The sequence below is a fragment of the Protopterus annectens genome, chromosome 1.part2, assembly GCF_019279795.1.
Source record: "Protopterus annectens isolate FY-2018-M chromosome 1.part2, PAN1.0, whole genome shotgun sequence".
Classification (NCBI taxonomy): domain Eukaryota; kingdom Metazoa; phylum Chordata; order Ceratodontiformes; family Protopteridae; genus Protopterus; species Protopterus annectens.
The window spans coordinates 1007393016-1007414232 of NC_056727.1; positions in this window are offsets into that span (position 1 = coordinate 1007393016).

A 21217-nucleotide genomic window follows, 5' to 3' on the forward strand; every position below is an offset into this window, starting at 1 on the left:
CAGCATGCCCAGCAGCGGGATGACCTGTGGCAGGATCTACGCAGGAGGGTGAACGATGTGGGTGGCCATAACCGCACCTACCAGCAGGTGCGCAGACACTGCACAGACCTGATACGACATGCAAAACAGTGTGCCACTGCAATCGACAGGGAACAAGGTGGAACAGGTGGTGGGCCACCAACCCAGCCCCCACTCACACACACCGAGGAGCTACTGGCCAGTCTGGGGACACCCAGGGAACAGCATCCAGAAACACTAGCTGCCATCGTGGAGGTGGGTGTCTCCCAACCAATGAGCCTGGAGTTGCCTGGTAAGTCAGTAATGCACATATGGCTATTATATCCCATGTAGTTGCATGTGTCACTGTACATAATGTAAAGTAACAACATATGCCAGGTATGTGGACACACATGCTGCATAGTACAGTATGCTACGTTGTGTATGCACACATGTGCATACTATATGCTATTACACAGGTGAATGTGTGCACATGCACAGTGCAACCTGTGGCTGTCATACAGTCATGGATAATGTACATATTGGTGTGTCACCCCTATACAGGTACCTCTGGCACAGACATGGGTCCATTGCAGGTGAGACTGTCATCAGTATCAGGCATGTTACAGTGTAGATTTATTTGCCATGTGGCCAGTTAACGCTTGCACACCTGATGTTTGTTCCAGTCATGATATGCAGGTCGCACCAACATGCATTCACACGCTCCACCCATGTGCAATATATGCAAACGTAATGATACACAGACTTGAAACCACAGTACATGTCATTGCGACATGTGTGGTCAGCTGTGCATACAACGGTGGAGGTGTTCTACAATGGAGGCATATGTAGTATGCATTGGAACAACATGTGTGGTACGCACACAGTACCACACAGTGAGCTGTGATATGGGCAGCCCACAAGTGTCACCATTGTGTCATATGCCCCCGCATCAGGTGCACACACTGTGATGTGCCACCAGACATGTCCCAGACATGTAGTGTCCTGTCTGCAATATTGTCACACTATCACATGACCTATACCCCACATACCAAACATACAACCCGTTGTCTGCATAGAACTGTGGAATGTAACATATCTGACATGTATGGGTGTATATCATATGGGACCACACAGACATGTGGAGAAGATGCCCATCACACACAATGGCCACCACATGTGCACACATGGCCATGGGGGATGGCCAGAGACATGTAGCCACACAGTACATGGGATGTGTATACACCCTGTTGCACATTGTCCACACATGGTCCAATTATAGCCCTAGTTGACCGATTATACAGTTGATGTGGTACAGTGGACAACCTAAAAGCCTGTGCACAGCTACTGGAGGTGTCACTGAAGTCTACCATATATGATCTGTCGAACATCATGACTGTGTTGCAGTTATGGCTATGCAATGTGTACACATTATGCATTCTACAGCAACATACATGCCTCATGTTGCCATATAATGGCACAGTGTCTGTACTTCACACTGTATAGCAATGTGGACGGCTCACACTACCCTCCCATGCTCATGCACATTTAATAAACATGCATTCTATCTGTAAGGCATACACACAACACTGCAATGTGAAGCCCATTATGATGCTGTACATGTGTCAGGACACCATTGTGTCAAACATGTATGCATGTTAATGCACATGTCAGCAAATTACATGTCAAGGACACATCAGACATGTACTGTTATCCTGTTCTGGCCCACATGGTGTATCATGGAGATGCATGCATACTACCATGATTGTGTGACCTGCATGGCTACTGATATTACACCTGCTTGCTGTAGTGTGCACCCCAGGGAGGTATGCTTACTAACACTATTAATGTCTGAGCTGCATGCCCTCTGCTCTATCGCAGGCATGCTGCATGCCATCTGACAAATCACATGCATGGTGTGTTTGTGTGTGTGTCTGTGTGCGTGTCTGTGTGTGTGTCTGTGTGTGTGTGTCTGTGTGTCTGTGTGTGTGTGTGCGTCTGTGTGTGTGTGTGTGTCTGTGTGTCTGTGTGTCTGTGTGTGTGTGTGTGTGTGTGTGTGTCTGTGTGTGTGTGTGTGTGTGTGTGTGTGTCTGTGTGTGTGTCTGTGTGTGTGTCTGTGTCTATTGTACTTTACAGTATTTCTTTGCATTCACAGGTGATGTAGGTGCGTTACCCTCCTGTGGTCCATCTGATGTTAGTGTCCCCATAGATACTAGCGGTGATGAACATATGCATGAGGTACAGGCAGGGTTGTCAGGGGCTGAATCTGTGCCAATGGTTACCATCCCAGCTATGTCCCACTCTTCCCCGCACACAGTTCTGCTGCCAACACATACCGCATCACCGGTGGCCATAGAGGAAGGACAGTCAGCGTCTGTTGGCGTGGGACAGGAACGTGTGATGGTTACAGAAGGTGTGTCTGCACACCATGGTGTCAGTGTAATGACTGCAGATGTGCCACACTGGCATGTGGCCGGTGCTGCTCGTAGGAGGACCTCTGGCAGACATGCACCTGCAGGACAGAGCGCAGCAGCTGGTATCACCAGACGCATATTCCAGACTGTAATGGCGGCACAGGCACGTGCTGAACGGCAGAACAGAGAAGGGCAGAGGCTGCAGAGGGCTGCTATCCACACCCTAAATGACAACATCCAGGCATTGGCAAATGCTCAACAGCAGATTGCTAATGTTCTGGATAGACGACTAGGTGAAATGGTCGGTATCCTTGACTGAGACATGGCAATCTGCGAGCGGGAGCTGTCTGTGCTGGAACACCTGGTAGGAGTGAGGCGTAGGCCACGTGGATGTAGGCCAGCAACACCACCTAGTGTAGGTCAATGTGACTGTGCCACCTCACATGCCCGCTCCCATAGTGCCGGTAGCAGTAGCAGTGCAGCTGCTGCTGCGCTGTCAACACCAGGACACAGCAGGCCACGTGGACGTGGCCCTGGACGGTCTCAGCGGGGACACGTTTCCAGCAGACATGTGTCGGACAGTAGCCACTCTGTACCTCCACCTGGTAGTGCCCGTGCAACCCCAGGCAGGCACAGGTCACGTGGCCGTGGACGGACACAGTGAGCTGTACAACCTGCACTGTACAATCTGGGGCTGTCAATTATACCCCATGTAGGCATCACAAATGGCAGAACTGTGTACACACATACACGCACACAGCAAACACAACTGTAGGGCTCCACAACACCCACATGCATTCTGCACAGATATGTCCAGTCAACTCACCGCCCTTACACACACATGATGTTATCCATTGGTGCAGCCTATGCCCCTGGCAAACACATCACCCTGTGCATATGATGAAGCCTGTGCTGCATCCCTGTCATCCACACCATCGGTGCAGGGTTATGCACAAATATTCTGATGCACAGGGTGAACAGCATAGTGAGAGGTATATGTAATACCTGTGTATGCATAGTGAGGGATGTGTATGTCGCAGTGGTTGTGTGCAGCCTATGCCCCTGGCAAACATATCACCCTGTGCATATGATGAAGCCTGTGCCGCATCACTGTCATCCACACCATCGGTGCAGGGTTATGCACAAATATTCTGATGCACAGGGTGAACAGCATAGTGAGAGGTGTGTATGCATAGTGAGGGATGTGTATGTTGCAGTGGTTGTGTGTGAATACTGAGTTGTGTATGTGACATAGGTTTGTGTACTGTCGACATGCACCAGTCACACCATGTAGTGCAGATGCAGCATGCATTGTGATGTGTTCACGGTATGTGTCTCAGCTACATCTGTAGCAGCATGTTTGTTGTGATACCCTGGTTCCCTCCTATGGTGTACTTGCATGTGCCTACAGGTAGCAGTGTTTGCAGTCCCCCATGTGTAACTGTGGAGTACACACAGGCACATCTGGCAATATCAGCATGCTACATGTACCCTCATCCTGACTGTTGGACACACAAACATGACACAGATGTCTGCACATATACTGCACCTGACGCATGTGGTCGTTGCCACAGGCTACACTGGACAGAGACGTGACATACATAGCAGGACACATTACAGGTATGGTGACATGGTGCAGGGGTTGTACACAGCGGCCTGGCCAATGATGATGTGAGGTGTCACTTGGTAGCTGGAGGCCACACTGTGCAGCAGTAGGACCCGTAACAGTACGTGAACATGGCCGCAGTCATGGGGTGTACACCACTATAACGCACACCCCATAGTGCAGCTGGGGACCCTTGCCTGTGTGGTCATCACCCTCACAGTACTATGCACCCATGCAAAGTGTCACAGAAGGGACATGCACAGGTAGCCAGTATGGCTGGGACCTATAGCATCAACAGGGTTGTGCAATGCATCACCATTACGGGTTAGTCAACACGTGGGGCCAGTAATAATTTCCCACCGTATATCAGCATACACACTCACACCAAGCACCAGACATACATACAGACACACACACACTGTGGTGACCACACATGTGTATACAGACAGCTGATGTGTGTGATGCACATCACCGGCTAACGTCATGCTTCCCACACTGGCGTATGTACAGTTCTCTACAATGGTGTACAGGGATGTGTAGCAACTGGGACATATTCCCCATGATATGTGGCAACCCTGGTCACACATTCGGACACACATGGCAGTGCTGGGAATGATACACCAGCCATATGATGACACGTTTGCTGGACATGCAGCGGTATTGATTGCATTATGTGTACCAACACTATATCTGGCAAATGTGCTGCTATATACACACGGGAGGTTGTAGGTGTTACAGCTGCCATATGACATATAGTTGTTAACACCTGACCGCTGTGTATGCATTATGTCAGCACCGTCACGTAACAGCGACATAGCGTACAGTTAGCACATGGCATGATAGGATGGTGTGTGACACAACTGTGAGCCACCCCCTGCACACATACATCTAGACAGGTGGCTCACCACGTTACGTACACACATTCCTCCATACGTGCTGTTTGTATGTCACCGTATACAGATGTCAATGATGGGTCTGCATTGCGTCTGCATGTCGTAGGTAGGTACAACTATGTTACGGAGATCAGCCACTGCACATGCATGTTTGCTGCATGCACAGTACAGATGTCACATGTCTCTCCTGTTGCCATGTTTGTATGCATTGCTATTGTTGGACATGTGTGTTGACATACATGACACATGGACTGCGGTATGATATCACGGGTGTCATAAGCGACCAGTACAGGGGTATGTGTCCCTATCAACACTGCTACCCCCTGTAGTGTGAGCATTCAACAGACATGGGCCCACCTTCAATTCGCATGTGTAGCATTGATTGGGCCAGTGTTATGCACAAGGTACATCAAAGGCCATGTATGTATGTGTTGTGTGTGCAGTCCATGCACACATCCACACAATCACATGTACGATGGACCCAGACATGTGTTCATTGGTGTACAGCAACAGTCAGGTGTCACAGCTGTGTAAGGGCCATGGTATGTCATGAGCTGACCTGTTCATGTATACTGGCATCGTTGCAATGCATAACATCTGTTGGATCCCTGTTGGTACGTGTGCACTCTGCACAGCTGGTGTACTCCGCTGTACAGCCCATGGTCATGTGCAACATGGTGTTGTGGGACCGTAAGGATGTGCAGTGCTTCACCAACGACATGGTGCTGACTTGACAGCTACAGTGTACACTGCAGTGTGTACGTGTGTGACCTGCACCTGTGACAGCTGTGATGGCAGCTGTGTGTGTACAGGTCACTGCATGTGTGACCGCCCTGTGCGTGAGGGCAGTTATACCTTACTGTGCCCTTCTGTGTGTACACTCCATCTGCATGCAAGATTGCCCTTTGCAACTGCTAAGTGTGTGAGCATGCCCAGTACGCCGTTGTGTAGATGGACACACAATACATTCCACACTGTGCCCCTCCGTGATTAGACTCCATGTGCATGCAAGATGGTCCTTTGCAACAGCTAAGTGTGTGAGCATGCCCAGTATGCCGTTGTGTAGATGGACACACAGTACATTCCACACTGCGCCCCTCCGTGATTAGACTCCGTGTTAATGCAAGATGGCCCTTTGCAACAGCTAAGTGTGTGAGCATGCCCAGTATGCCGTTGTGTAGATGGACACACAGTACATTCCACACTGCGCCCCTCCGTGATTAGGCTCCATGTGCATGCAAGATGGCCCTTTGCAACAGCTATGTGTGTGAGCATGCCCAGTACGCCATTGTGTAGATGGACACACAGTACATTCCAAACAGACGTGTGATACTAAGCGTGTGGGCATGGCCATTGACATCCTGTATAGCCATGGTGGTCATCCAGGCACCAGATGTCCAATTTCAATGTCACGATGGATGCCTACATTGAACACACTTGTTGCTCTCTCGAAGGGTGTACTGTCTGTGGCGTATCCCATATCTATTCAGTGTTTGTTGTGCTCCGTAGATATTTAGTTGGCCGATTGACAGCACTGGCATGTTTGTGTACGTCTACCTTGGGACGGTAATATACTTTCAGACCGCTCACTTTCTAAACATTCCCTATCGGCATCTTTGCCTTTGTGGATGATGTCACCCACCTAGAAGTATGCCTCTGAGAGTTCTGTGTTCAGTAATCTCGGTAGCGCGTTCTGTAAATGCGTAATGCTGTAGTGTATTAGAGTAGGTAGGTGTGTGTTCAACTCCCGGCCCTTCCAAGTTTGTGTATGTGCATGTGTTTCCAGCTTCCTGGGGACACAGTAATGCTTTTAGATGCCTCACAACACATACATTCCCTATCGGCGTCTTTGCCTTTGTGGATGATGTCACCCACCTAGAAGTATGCCTCTGAGAATACTGTGTTCAGTAATCTTGGTAGCGCATTCTGTAAATGCGTAATGCTGTAGTGTATTTGAGTAGATAGGTGTGTGTTCAACTCCCAGCCCTTCCAAGTGTGTGTGTGTGTGTGTATGCGTGTGTTTCCAGCTGCCTGGGGACACAGTACTGCTTTTAGATGCCTCACAACACATACATTCCCTATCGGCGTCTTTGCCTTTGCGGATGATGTCACCCACCTAGAAGTATGCCTCTGAGAGCACTGTGTTCAGTAATCTCGGTAGCGTGTACTGTAAATGCGTAATGCGGTAGTGTGTTAGAGTAGGTAGGTGTGTGTTCAACTCCCAGCCCTTCCAAGTGTGTGTGTGTTTCCAGCTGCCTGGGGACACAGTAATGCTTTTAGATGCCTCACAACACATACATTCCCTATCGGCATTTTTGCCTTTGCGGATGATGTCACCCACCTAGAAGTATGCCTCTGAGAGTGATGTGTTCAGTAATTTCGGTAGCGCATTCTGTAAATGCGTAATGCTGTAGTGTGTTAGAGTAGGTAGGTGTGTGTTCAACTCCCGGCTCTTCCAAGTGTGTGTGTGTGTGCATGTGTTTCCAGCTGCCTGGGGACACAGTAATGCTTTTCGATGCCTCACAACACATACATTCCCTATCGGCGTCTTTGCCTTTGCGGATGATGTCACCCACCTAGAAGTATGCCTCTGAGAGTGCTGTGTTCAGTAATCTCGGTAGCGCGTTCTGTAAATGTGTAATGCTGTAGTGTGTTAGAGTAGATAGGTGTGTGTTCAACTCCCGGCCTTTCCAAGTGTGTGTGTGTGTGCGTGTGTTTCCAGCTGCCTGGGGACACACTAATGCTTTTAGATGCCTCACAACACATACATTCCCTATCGGCGTCTTTGGCTTTGCAGATGATGTCACCCACCTAGAAGTATGCCTCTGAGAGTGCTGTGTTCAGTAATCTCGGTAGCGCGTTCTGTAAATTCGTAATGCTGTAGTGTATTAGAGTAGATAGGTGTGTGTTCAACTCCCGGCCCTTCCAAGTGTGAATGTGTGCATGCATTTCCAGCTTCCTGGGAACACAGTAATGCTTTTAGATGCCTCACAACACATACATTCCCTATCGGCATCTTTGCTTTCGCGGATGATGTCACACACCTAGACGTATGCCTCTGGGAGTGCTGTGCTCAGTAGTCTCGGTAGCGTGGTCTGTAAATGCGTCATGCTGTAGTGTGATAGGGTAGTTAGGTGTAGGTTCGATTCCCAGGCCTGCCAGATGTGTGTGTGTGTATGTGTGCATGCTCTCATCCACATGGGGACTCAGGTTATGCTTTTAGACGCTTTGCAATACAAACGTATCCTGCTGCCGTATTTGTCTTTGCGGATGTTGACACACACCTAGTAGAATGCCTGTGTGTCTGCTGTGTTTAGTAGTCTCGGTAGCGTGTTCTGTAAATGCGTCATACTGTAGTGTGATAGGGTAGTGATGTGTAGGTTCGATTCCAGCCCTGCCACATGTATGTCTGTATCTCTCTCTCTCTATATATATATATATATCTATTTTCTGCCCATAACCCTGCTCTTGCATGGGCAGCTGACTGTTTTATGTATAGCATATTTGCATAGCTTTCACATACCAATGGGGTGTGTTGCAACTCCCAACATTGTCCATGCAACGTCCATGTTACGGGCGGTGTTACACGCCCTTACAGGCATTTGCTGTATATCTTGGCAGACATCTTTCCTTGCTGTACTCTCACTGTACTCGTACACGCCGGAGGCTTCATGTATCATGGCCTAGTTTTGATGTGTGTATGTCTATTTGTGCTGTGTGCATGGCTGTGGGTATGTCCCAGTATCATCATTTGTAAAGGTGATAGCCCTAAAGGTTCTTCATGTAGACTGCTGTGTCATTTGCAATGTCAGCATATACCTGCGGACAGTACTGCACGTCCTACTGCAGCGCATGTCATACCTTCTGCATTATCTTGCAGTCGATATTGCTGTTTCCTCACACATGTATCTGTTTCTGTTCATACCACTCCACCTTCTAGAGCAAGTTGCTGGACAAGGCCTTATCTGATAGTGGGACACATAGGGGCAGTATTGACATGTTGCTCTTACAAACGTAAATAGTTGACACAATAATAGGTTTTGCATTAGTATGGCTTTTCTGTCAGATTTGGTGTCTTACGCATGTTTGTCATCATTTCATGTCTTCAGTTATCATGGAAGTGCCAGAATGTTACTGTTACGTGGAACACCCAACATATGAGGCAGAACTCTGCACATTCTTCGTAAATCTGTACAGTTGCGGAGTATGTGTCTGTAACAAAATATCAACTTTCTGACACCAATACACACACTGTATGGCGGCATCACAGGCCACATGCCATTACATTTATATTGCAGGACACACCCACCCAGACAGTTGTATTCCTCACACAGGCAAACAGCTGCTTATCCACACTAATTGGTCTATCATGTGCCATATGTGTGCGCCAGTATTTGCGCTTTCCATCAGTGGCAGAGCTCACGTACGTGTCTGGGGGACTGGACATTGTTACGGTGACACTGCATGACACCCTGAGGGACACATTACGTTTGTGTCTATTAACCTTCCACACTGACATTCACAGGGCATACGTTGTCATTCACATTTGTCGGTGTACATGCGTGTGACTTGTACATGTTTTCTCATTTGTCCTGATGTCTTTCTTCTCACCTGTCCACCTAGTATCACTAGTTCTGTACATGTATTCTGGACAGGTTACCTTCATACCCCTAACCTGTACACATTATGGGTAAACACCCTGACGTTTGACCTTGTTACATTTGTCATAGTGATGTGCCTTTCTGGTAAATTGCTGGCAAGGCATTACGGACTGTGCAGTAGATAATTGTGACTGACATTTCCATTACATGATTAGTAACACTCATAACATCTGTATTCATGGGTACGCCAGTATTCTCACAACGTTCTGACTTTGTCTGGGGTATTGCCTTAGTGCAGCTGTGTTATTCTGACAGTTTGCCAGTTATGGGTACCATCTTGGTCGTACGCATGTCCATCCATGATAATCGCCTACATGACACTGATATAGGGCCCTACATATTGCCAAAATGGTTTCCGCAATATCCAGTGGATGGTTTGCCCCATTATTGGGGATATAGGCGTGTGCTATACCCACATCACTCCCGCGGGGCGAGCCTACGAAATCTCTGCCAAACAACACCTAGGCCCATATCTGCATACCCATGATTCCCATACCTGACAACCCTCTACAGTACCCTTTACACATTTTTAATGTGTGCGTTATTGAAGTGTGGAGACACTTGTATGCACTCCCCACTCTCCGGATATCAGTTCGTACGTCATACATTCTATCGACACATGTGTCATCACCCTTGCACCTGATACTGTTGCATGTACAGCTATTTCATATTTGCTGCGGTCACTTCTTTTGCGTCAATGTCGGTTGACACTACGTATTCCAATTTATGGAGTCCTGCAATGGACACCTATCTGCATGTTTAAAGTGTAGAACTTGCTGGACTGTCACTTTCTGGCCAATGTTTTTGAATGCTGCGGTTTATTCACCTTTCCTGCATGTCTGTTTGTCTACCCATATTAGATGTAACGTCTCCTATTTATGTACATATGTCATATCTACGGGACATAAGTCTGTTGTGTATACATATATACATGTACAATCCTCATTTCATAACTTGCTTTGATTTACGTCTGTGGATTATGTGTATACACATATATCTATATCCATACCATAACTTTCCACTATACAGATTGTCGCTGAGTGTACAGCTGCTTGCCCCTTTATCTTCGCTGTGTTTTACATAAACCTGTGTCTATCTGGCAATGTAGTGGCATTTCATCTGAGACTTACGGTGGGGATTTCTGGCAAGCAGTCCAGGTTATGACTGCATACCCTTCAGAGGATCCATGCTACTGACACACCCGTTATTCTATCCACTTTCTATGTTTGTTCTGGCACATATCTGAGGTTTGTCCCTATATGTACCGGTAGTTTGCATGGCTTCATCCGGTTTCATACTTTACGAGGTTAACTGGTTTGAGCCATGTATAACTAACGTGGGGGAAACAGAATTCATTTACTATGCTGTGAGCAGATCACACACGAACAGGCGCACTTGCATTTCCTTATTGTAGGATACGCGCGGGTGTGCATACATATCCTTATTGTGGGTTACATATGTTTGCTAAGTCTTTGTGCTTACGTGGGCTTTATTACTTGTGACAGTACCAGTACTTATCTGTAATCCCGTTAACGGATGTTTGCAAAACACACGTTCACCTTTACATATTTAACTGTCTGTACAGTACAGACGCATTCATTACACTTTCACATTATATGTGCTGTAGTCTTTGTTCAACCGGGACTGCATTCACGTTGGCCGGATGCTGTAACCAGTATACGTTTGGTGTTCTGACTCATTTATATGCATACCCATAGTACATAGCTACATTAACATATGCCTCTCCGCTTCACTTACGTCACAGGCATCCATTCTCCTGCTGGGAAGAATGCGGTACTACATGTTACACATTCCCTATTCCCTACTGCTCTGGACCCAAGCTGCATATTTCATCACTGCAGGGATATTCAGAACCCAAAGGCTTATATTCCTGACACATACAGGTCTTTAATTGTCAGGGTGTTCATGTGGTGATCTGGGTTTAGGCTTGTCCGACTGGTGAACGGAACTGCCCAGACCGTGTTCAAATGTCAGACAAAGCACATGGACAGGGATTGTACATTTTGAACATTTAATCTGTTTGCAGACACAGGTGTTTGGGCACCTGTCCGCAGCTTATGATGTTGACAATACATAATATGGGAGGGGGTGGTTATGATACATAATCCACGGTGAGTGGTGTTCCCATTCACATTTGACTATTTCCTGTATTCATTCTTATGGGGGTTATTATTTTGCACATGACGTAACTATGGATTAACTACAGGTATGCAGTAGTACAGTCAACAGTTGTTACAGTATATTTGTACGGACCTCTGTAATACTGGGGACTACCCCACATCCTTCACAACATTTCCTGCTTATGTACATACTATTATTCAGTGAACTTTCGAAGCTTGTGGGAGCAGTAATTACATCTGTCCCTATTTGTCCTCCCATCCTTTTGGGCTTTGTCCAGGTTTTGTTGCTGTAATAGGTTGAGAGGTGGTGTCGGTATGTGATTGAGTTGAATATATACTGTCGATAATTCGGTGGGGTGTAGGGTTACCACTTGTTCCTCTTTGCAAGGGGAGGTTTCACTTTGGACAGTTGTGTCCTGCGACAACACCTAAGACATGGCAAATGTCCTGTGATTTTAAGACAATAATATATTTCTTATTTTCTGTACTAGTTGCATGATACAGGTATTTTGTATCTGGTACACATAACTATTATTTGGGATAGCATAAGCTATTCAAATGCTATGGCATGAGCTTTTATCTTGGCATACACGTGTAATTCTGTCCTTTGCACTGGCCGAGGGTATGTTTTATCCAGCAAATTCTCACATTTCTACAAGGGATGTCCCACCTTGGCCATCTGAACAAGTGGCAACCCTAGTGGGGTGACCTGCATGGTGGGCAGCTGTTCCATCCTGCGTAGTATGAATTGCATGTTTGTGTAGAAACTGAACAGTACCGTGACTACACATACATGTTTTGTCCAGATGTGTACAGTAATGGACACCGTGGCGTGTAAGCAACTCTGAGGTTTCAACAGGTTACTTATCCCACGCGGGATGTACACACATTTAGCCATAACATTAATGCGCGGGCATTTGGATTTACGTACCTGTGATGGGATGTTTACATTCGTGGGATACATATTTGCAATCCGGACACTGCCTAGGACGATACTTCCTACTACATATGGGGAATACTCGCTATGTGCAGGTGTACGGATGCGCAAGGCTGGTAGCTGGATTTGGTGGACATTCGGACATAGGTTCGGGTTATGTGCTATACTGGGGTTGTTGTGTATTGCATTTGCATGCATGGGTTCTACTTTTGGATATCCCAGTTCCGCGTATAGCATCCTATGTGTATGTGACGGTTACGTTCCTGTTCATGTGTATAGCACATTTTAATATACATATGTTTGTGTGTGTTTGGTATACAATTTGGACTGTCAGGTTTCTTTACAGTTGTTATATAGCCACAACTGCCCTGCTGTGTACTATCACTACCACTGTGGAACTGCTGGTGACCATACCCATGGGGCTAGACGTGTGTATTGGTGGCACGCTGACATGATGCACTTTACTTCCACTGGGTATAACTTCTGACAGTGCAGTACATTACGGACACACGATTTTAAATATCATTTGTTCCATGGACGGAATATTATCTTATGTTGCGTGCATTTCTGTTTGGTTCTCCATTTTGTGTGGCCAGGAACTGTCTTGCATGCTTTGCATACGTTTCATTATCCACTGACACTGATAGGTGCGATTACTATTGCAGGCAGGCTATAATATTCAGCAGTTTAGGTTGCTCATCGCCAGCCGACATTGACACGCCTCCGGTCGCAGCTTAGTAACGCCCCATGCACTCGAGCACGTGTCCTATGCACGTGGATGTGGTAGCGGCGCACCTTCATTAATATGCATATGGCGCTACTACACCATTTATACGCCGCACGCCCGGCACAGGCCTTGTGCCAAGCTTCATGAATCCGGGGGTCGGTCTAAAATAAAATTCTCAATAGAAGAGAAACTATCTATTATAAAAATTATACTTCTTCCAAAAATCTTATATATAGTTCAATCTATCTCCATCCCTCCACCTTATACAATAATCAGAAAGTTTAACACTATGATTAAAAATTTCTTTGCCACCCAATTAAACCTAGGATATCTTTATCATCTCATATGTATAGCTGGAATAATGAAGGTATTGCATTTCCAAACATATAAATATACTCTATTTCTTCAGTTATTAAGACTATTTTGTACTTTGTAGATAGTAATTACTCAGCAAAATGGAAAGATTTTATTTTATCTTCATCACAAAATTTAAATAAAAATAATGATCTTCTTAAGTTAGATCTAGTAAAAAACATATTCATATGGAAGCTAAAGGAATATTTTGCTCTTTGCCCTACCCTAAACTTTATAACAAACTATGTCAATATTATTTTAAAATCTTTTAAAATTTTCATTCTTAGGTCTCAGTCATATGATACTTGGTTATTCCTTATTTTTCCTATAGCATACCTGCAAGGGGTTATTTTCTCTTCACATTTTCATAAAATGTCAATATTTGAACAAAATCTTATCATTTATTGGCATCAAATGTTTAAGAATAGTGAATTGCAATCTATTGATACTTTACTGGTAGAGAATGATCTAGATTCATCATTATGACTTGACTTACAAGAAACCAGAAATTATATTAAAAATAGACTTGATATAATACCTTCTTCAGTTAAAAATTTAATTCCCAAACGTATTCATTATTTCATTGCTATTACTCAACAGAATAACTTAAATAAAATTAGCCTTTTAAATATATATAAAATTATCAAAACGGATCTTGATATATTTCCTGATAATTATTGGAAATACTTCTCTAATATTAATTATAATAATATGAAAAAACGGCACAGAAACAATGGCAGCGTCCAAAACAAATATTTAATAAAATGGATGTTCTTTAAAAAACAACGTTATAGTGGCACTACGTCCACAATAAGCCTAAGAACAAGAATCAATAAATCGAAGTGTAAAGCGCTTTTCGTCTGTTAATATAAACAGACTTCTTCAGACAAATGCACTACGTGAATCAAAGACTATTTAAATGCAACAGAATAGTTACATGACAGATGTTACTTGAAATTAACTCTTAAAAGTCAGAACATTACTGACTCGCTTTTCCACCTTACTTTTTGTAAAAAGGAAAACGATGTGCAAAAATCATTAGAAAAACCTAACAGCCACTAAATAAAAAATAAATAAGTTATTTTAAACACAATAGTTAAATATACTCCGTGCATAACATTGTAGTTGTACTTAAAACTCTACTAATTAAAAACAATGGAGATATATTTTTGTTACAAAACAGAATATTATATCAACATACGTTAAATGTGTAATGTAATATGTATAATACTAGTGTTAAACGTATTACCAGTTCTTATATGCAAAATACTAACAGGGCTACACTTTTGTCCCAGATTTATGGTGAATATAAAGTTAATAAAAAGGTTAGTAAAAGAGTAAAAAAGTTCCTTTTCACATACCGCTGTCATACTGCGTCCCCCCCCCCACATCAACGGTGGACTAAAACCATAAATTCGAACAAGGGGTGCCCTATACAATAATGACAGCTATGTGAAGACCACAAAGACCAAAACTACTATACAGTTTATAATTTGTAGCCAATATATGAAAAAATGTGATTCTAAATATTAGTTCTAAACATTTAGTTCTAAACAATAGGTGTGATAACCATATGTAAGTCAAAACCAATGTAGGGTAAATAATTTTTTAAGTACACCTCATAATATTAAGGAGTTATGTTTACCATTCACTCACCCTGTATTAATAGAACATGTGTTCAACCCTATTTTGACAGGAATAATTATTTACCCTACATTGGTTTTGTCTTACATATGGTTATCACACCTATTGTTTAGAACTAAATGTTTAGAACTAATATTTAGAATCACATTTTTTCATATATTGGCTACAAATTATAAACTGTATAGTAGTTTTGATCTTTGTGGCCTTCACATAGCTGTCATTATTGTATAGGGCGCCCCTCATTTGAATTGATGGTTTTAGTCCATCGTTGGTGTGGGGGGATGCAGTATGATAGCGTTATGTGAAAGGGAACTTTTTTACTCTTTTACTAACCTTTTTATTAACTTTATATTCACCATAAATCTGGGACATATGTGTAGCCCTGTTAGTATTTTGCATATAAGAACTGGTAATACGTTCGACACTAGTATTATACATGTTACATTACACATTTAACGTATGTTGATATAATATTCTGTTTTGTAGCAACAAATATATCTCCATTGTTTTTAATTAGTAGAGTGTTAAGTACAACTACAATGTTATGCACGGAGTATATTTAACTATTGTGTTTAAAATAACTTATTTATTTTTTATTTAGTGGCTGTTAGGTTTTTCTAATGATTTTTGCACATCATTTTCCTTTTTACAAAAAGTAAGGTGGAAAAGCGAGTCAGTAATGTTCTGACTTTTAAGAGTTAACTTAAAGTAACATCTGTCATGTGACTATTCTGTTGCATTTAAATAGTCTTTGATTCACGTAGTGCATTTGTCTGAAGAAGTCTGTTTATATTAACAGACGAAAAGCGCTTTACACTTGGATTTATTGATTCTTGTTCTTTGGCTTATTGTGGACATAATTCCACTATAACGTTGGTTTTTAAAGAACATCCATTTTATTAAATATTTGTTTGTGGACGCTGCCGTTGTTCCTGTGCCATTTTTTCGTATTTTACAACAGTTTTTCATTTTTTTGATGGTTGAATTAATAATAATAATAATAACCCTTCAGATAAGGATAAATTAAATTTTCTTCAATCAGCAGGTAGAACTACATCATCACTTAAATGTAAAATCTTTGCCTGGAGATTTTTAAATAGATATTTCATTACTACTTATAACATAAATAAGATGTATAAGGAAAATATTCTCTGTTGGACATGTATGAAGGTTCAGAATGCTGATAGGTCACACATTTTTTATGATTGTTTACATTTGAAAAAATTCTGGGAAGATAATGGGCAGGATTCACGAAGCCTCCGTGTAAGAGATACATGGCTTCCACGGAGGCTGCAGTTAAACAGTGTGATGTCAGCATGTCATGCATATGCATGAGGGCATGCTGAATCACACCTAAGGCTAACACGGTCCATGGAAGACAGTAGGGGGCGTGTCCGCAGGCCGAGCCCTGCAAGCGGACATGCCACCAGAAGAGTAAATTTGCCCAAAGTAAACACCCACGACAGAGGCCATGGAAATGTGAATAAACACAACACAACACATGCCCCCACAGACTATGAACATAAAATATATAAATGAACATGTTATATATTTTTTTAAATTGTAAAGATGTTTGCCCGTGAGTGCGCTCGTTTGCGCGGGAGTGCCCATTGCTTAGCCACAGTTAGCAGTCAGTGGAAAAGGATATAAGAACTAAATATGCAAAGTAAGCCAAAAAGCAATAGTGTAGCGGTAGAGACGTCTGCTGAAGAGCAGGCATTTATGGTTCGAGCCCCCACAACATCAATTTTCATTTTTAGTAAAATAAGCACGAAACAAGTCCCTAACAAATATGTTCACATATAAAATCATAGTTTATGTAAAATGTAATGAAATAGTCCATTTATTTTGAAGAAATGTGAGATAACAAAACAATAAAAAATGCGAGATGTGCCTATAGCTGAGCTACAGTTTAACAAGGTGAGTGCATCTGCCCGTAGGTGAGCAGTGGTTTAACAGGTGTAAAATGAGTGCCCGTAGGTGAGCAGTGGTTTAACACGCTGAAACTGTGTGCCCCTAGCTGAGCTGAGTGTAATATGCGTGCTAACAGCCAAATGAAGTGTAAACCAGAGTACCCCGTTTGCGCAGAGCTGCGCACTGCGCCAACAAGCTAACCGACGGGCAACGTTGAGCAAGCTGTATCAAAACTGCCTTTACACAGACACACCCCCTAACCTGCCTAGACAGTCATAAAAAATAAAAAGCAGTGGCCAGGTTCGAACCCAGAATACTATGCACCATAGTGAAGGTACTAAACCACTAAGCCATGACAGCAGTACTTAGAAATGCAGTAATAGCAAATATATAGGAATGAATACAAAGTGGGGCATGACAAAGCAGGTTTTGTGAAGTTGATACAATTCCAAAATGGCCAATCACAGATATGTGCGGGAAAAACAGCATATATAAGCCCCATAGGTGGGAATACACAGCATAAACAATTGTAGAACTAACTTGCAGCCAGAATGTCAGGAGTAGGTGAGGGTAGTTGCTTTCGAGCACAGAGGTGGGGCGTTGAGGAGTCCAGATACATGGTCTGGCTCCTAGTCCACAATCATGAGGCCCAACTCATGCAGGGCCAGGTCCTGTGGGGAGCATATAGGGCTGAGGCGTGGGACCGGTTGGCTCATGATCTCACCAGTGCCACAGGGATTCCAAGGACTGGTGAGCAGGTCCGTCACCACCATGCAGACCTGAAGAGACGCAAGCAGGACCAATTGAACCTTTGGATCCAGGAAGCCTGGCAAATGCCCAACACCCCACTACTGAGTAAATTACATTTAATTACGTATGTAAGAAATTAAACTAGCTGATATTATGGAGATGTGTATTCCAATATTACTTCATTTATATTACAGCTGCAGGTGTCCGTTCTGCGAACCGCAGAGCCTATGGCAATAGGCTGAAAGTGGTTGCCACCAGGCAGGTCAGTAATCCTCTCCCAGTAACTGTAAAGAAATATAAAAGTATGACAGTTAGCAAAAGAGTGCAGTGTAGTCACTAAGTAATAAAATGTGCAAGTAACAGTGTAAGAGTGTTTGCAAGTATTGCATGATTACAAAAGTGTGTTGCAGTCTGTAATCCAAACAGAAAAATGAAAATGTCTGAAATAAAGTCTGAAATAAAGATGCCCCACCTGTAATATAATAGTACACAACCTGCAGCAGGCTGAAAAGTACAGCTGCAGAAGATGAGCGAATCACATGTGTGAAATATGCCCCTGTTGAAATACTGAAACATGACAGAAGTGAGACTGCTGGAAAGGATTGTAATAACTACAGGTAAAACATGTCAATAAAGCCTAGAAGTAAGTACCATCCTGAATAGTAAAATGAAAACAAGTGAAAGAGTGTGAGAAAGAGTTATGAATCCACCAATAAAGTAGTAATAACCCCTGAATAAAGTATACTGCAGTCAGTACAGAATGAAATGAATGTGAGAAGCAGAACCAAACAGCGAAATCTGTTCAAAGTGTTGCTGCAGCTGGAATGTGTATCCCAAAATCTGGATATGTTGCTCTCAGTCTGCAATATGCAGATAGTATGATTGTCTGACATACCAAACATCCACAGTTGTCTATAGCTATATAAAGCAAATGTAGCAGGATGATGTAGCTGAACAAAGCCAGATATGAATGTGTATGAAGAACAATAAAATGTATATTGATGTAGCAGTAACAGTCCTATCACCAAATTGAAGTAGTTATCATATAGGAAACTGTAGTTAGAACAGTAGTATGTATATATGTGCAGCTATTAGAAATGTACTGCATATGTATTGGTATTCGAAGGTGTTAATATTATTTTCTTCACTCTACCCTATAACCACATATAACCCTTTCCACGTGAAAATGGTATGTGCAATCACACTTAACACCCCTGGACATTTGTCCTGTTGGGTCATAAATATTTGCATGTCCGTTGATGCATCTGCCCTGTTCATACATCCAAACCTGATGGCCTGTTGCCATCAATCAACCCTGCATGTTGTTGGACTGTGTATTGCTGTTCAAATTATGCATGTGTTATGCTCGCTGTTCAGTGGTGTGAATATCTGTGTTTGGTTAATGGGAATACTAATGCATGCTGTTACAACTAATTGCGAATGGTATTGTATGTTACTAACCCAAACTGTCATGACATAATGCAAAACATAGGACGACAGGGAAGGCGGGTTCCAGCGGACCCACCTCTCCCACCTCAGCTGCCGAGTGCACCTGGCACTAGTGCCCAGTCTGGACCCTCCTCCGGTGGCCCTGTGCCACCTGTGGGTGGAAGCGCTGCAGGGGATGGGGCTCGTCCCCCCTCTGCAAGCGTGGCCGGAGGAGAACCGCCACTCACCCTCCATAGCATCTGGACTGTGGTGCGTAGGGAGATCCGGGACTCTGTTCTTGGGCCCCTACGCCAGCTTGAGGCACAGGTGGCACAACTTACGGGCATGCCTGTTGTCCGGCCTACACAGCCCCCAGCACAGCCCCAACCTGGGCAGTGAAGGAACAGTGGCAACTGCCCATGGGTGAGGATATCAGTTCCACTGTTGCCATCTGTGGGCTCATGGGCTCTGGATATCCAAACATCCGTCCCCGTCAATTGAGTAACCCCCCACACGTGTCATACACCGCCCCTGTATGCATCTTGTTTGTCTTGTCTGTTGACCTACCCAACCTACCTCCCCAGCTATACCGACTCCCTTCACCTGACATACCACTCTCACCTGAAAAAAAAAAAAAAGGGCACTCTGTACCCACAAAAGAATTACTCCCCATACATAGCTGCCCATTCTGCACACATGTCTGCTGGACATGGAAACTATCAATTACAATTGGCTGTACAACAAGTATTATTGTTGCCCTGACACCTCTCTCAGGGGTGGAAGGTTTCAAATGTCACACCATACATACATATGCACAGCTGTTGCTGATGAAGAAATGGGCAGCTATGGGCCTTACCTACATCCCTCCTGAAAATCCCAAGCTTGTTTCCCTACTGTCTTACCCTCTTTGTGACCCCTTTTTCACCACTTTCCTGTCTCCCCATTTTCATTTCTTTCAAAGAAAATAGCGTGGGTGTGTGCCAGAGTAAGCACTGTTAAGCGATTGTAAGCGGGTGTGCGCGGAGCTGAACGCCAGTGCACATGCGTGAGCTCCGCGCAAACCAGCGCTAACCCGGTTACAACTGCTTAAAAGTGCCTTAGTCACTTTGATTGACAGGTCCTGTAGTCAGTTCAAAAGCGAAATAAAATCCCACTGTCAGTCCCGAACCCAGGACCTTGGAAACAGTAGTCTGCATGACCTACCACTAAGCCATGACTCTTATACAAGAACATTGTGCTAAAATAAATATATCATGTAATAGTAGGAATGAATGCAAAGGGAATATAGGATGTGTAGTACACAAAGCATGTCATTTATACTTACTGTCAAAACTAGTGGATTTCCATAATAGTAGTGTGTGAACAGAAACAGCCATGCTAGTTGGTAGCTAGTAGGTAATAATGTCAGTTAATGTACATATATAAATGTATGTATATTTACATATATATATATATATATATATATATAGTTGTAGGTGTCGGTGTGCATACACACTTACTACAGGAAACAGGAGAGAGGAATGGAGAAATGTGAATCTACAACGCAGCCTGAATCATGAGAGAGATACTAACCTTTACACTCACAGAACAGTGTCCACAGCATACCAGCATGGTCCCCACCCTTACAATCTGAAAGGACAACGCCTATCTCACATACCCTTTTATAGCACTGTCTTGAAATCACAGTGAGAACTGCAATCAGTACACAACTGGCTGCATGCAATTAGCAAATGCTGGCTTACAATTGGTGC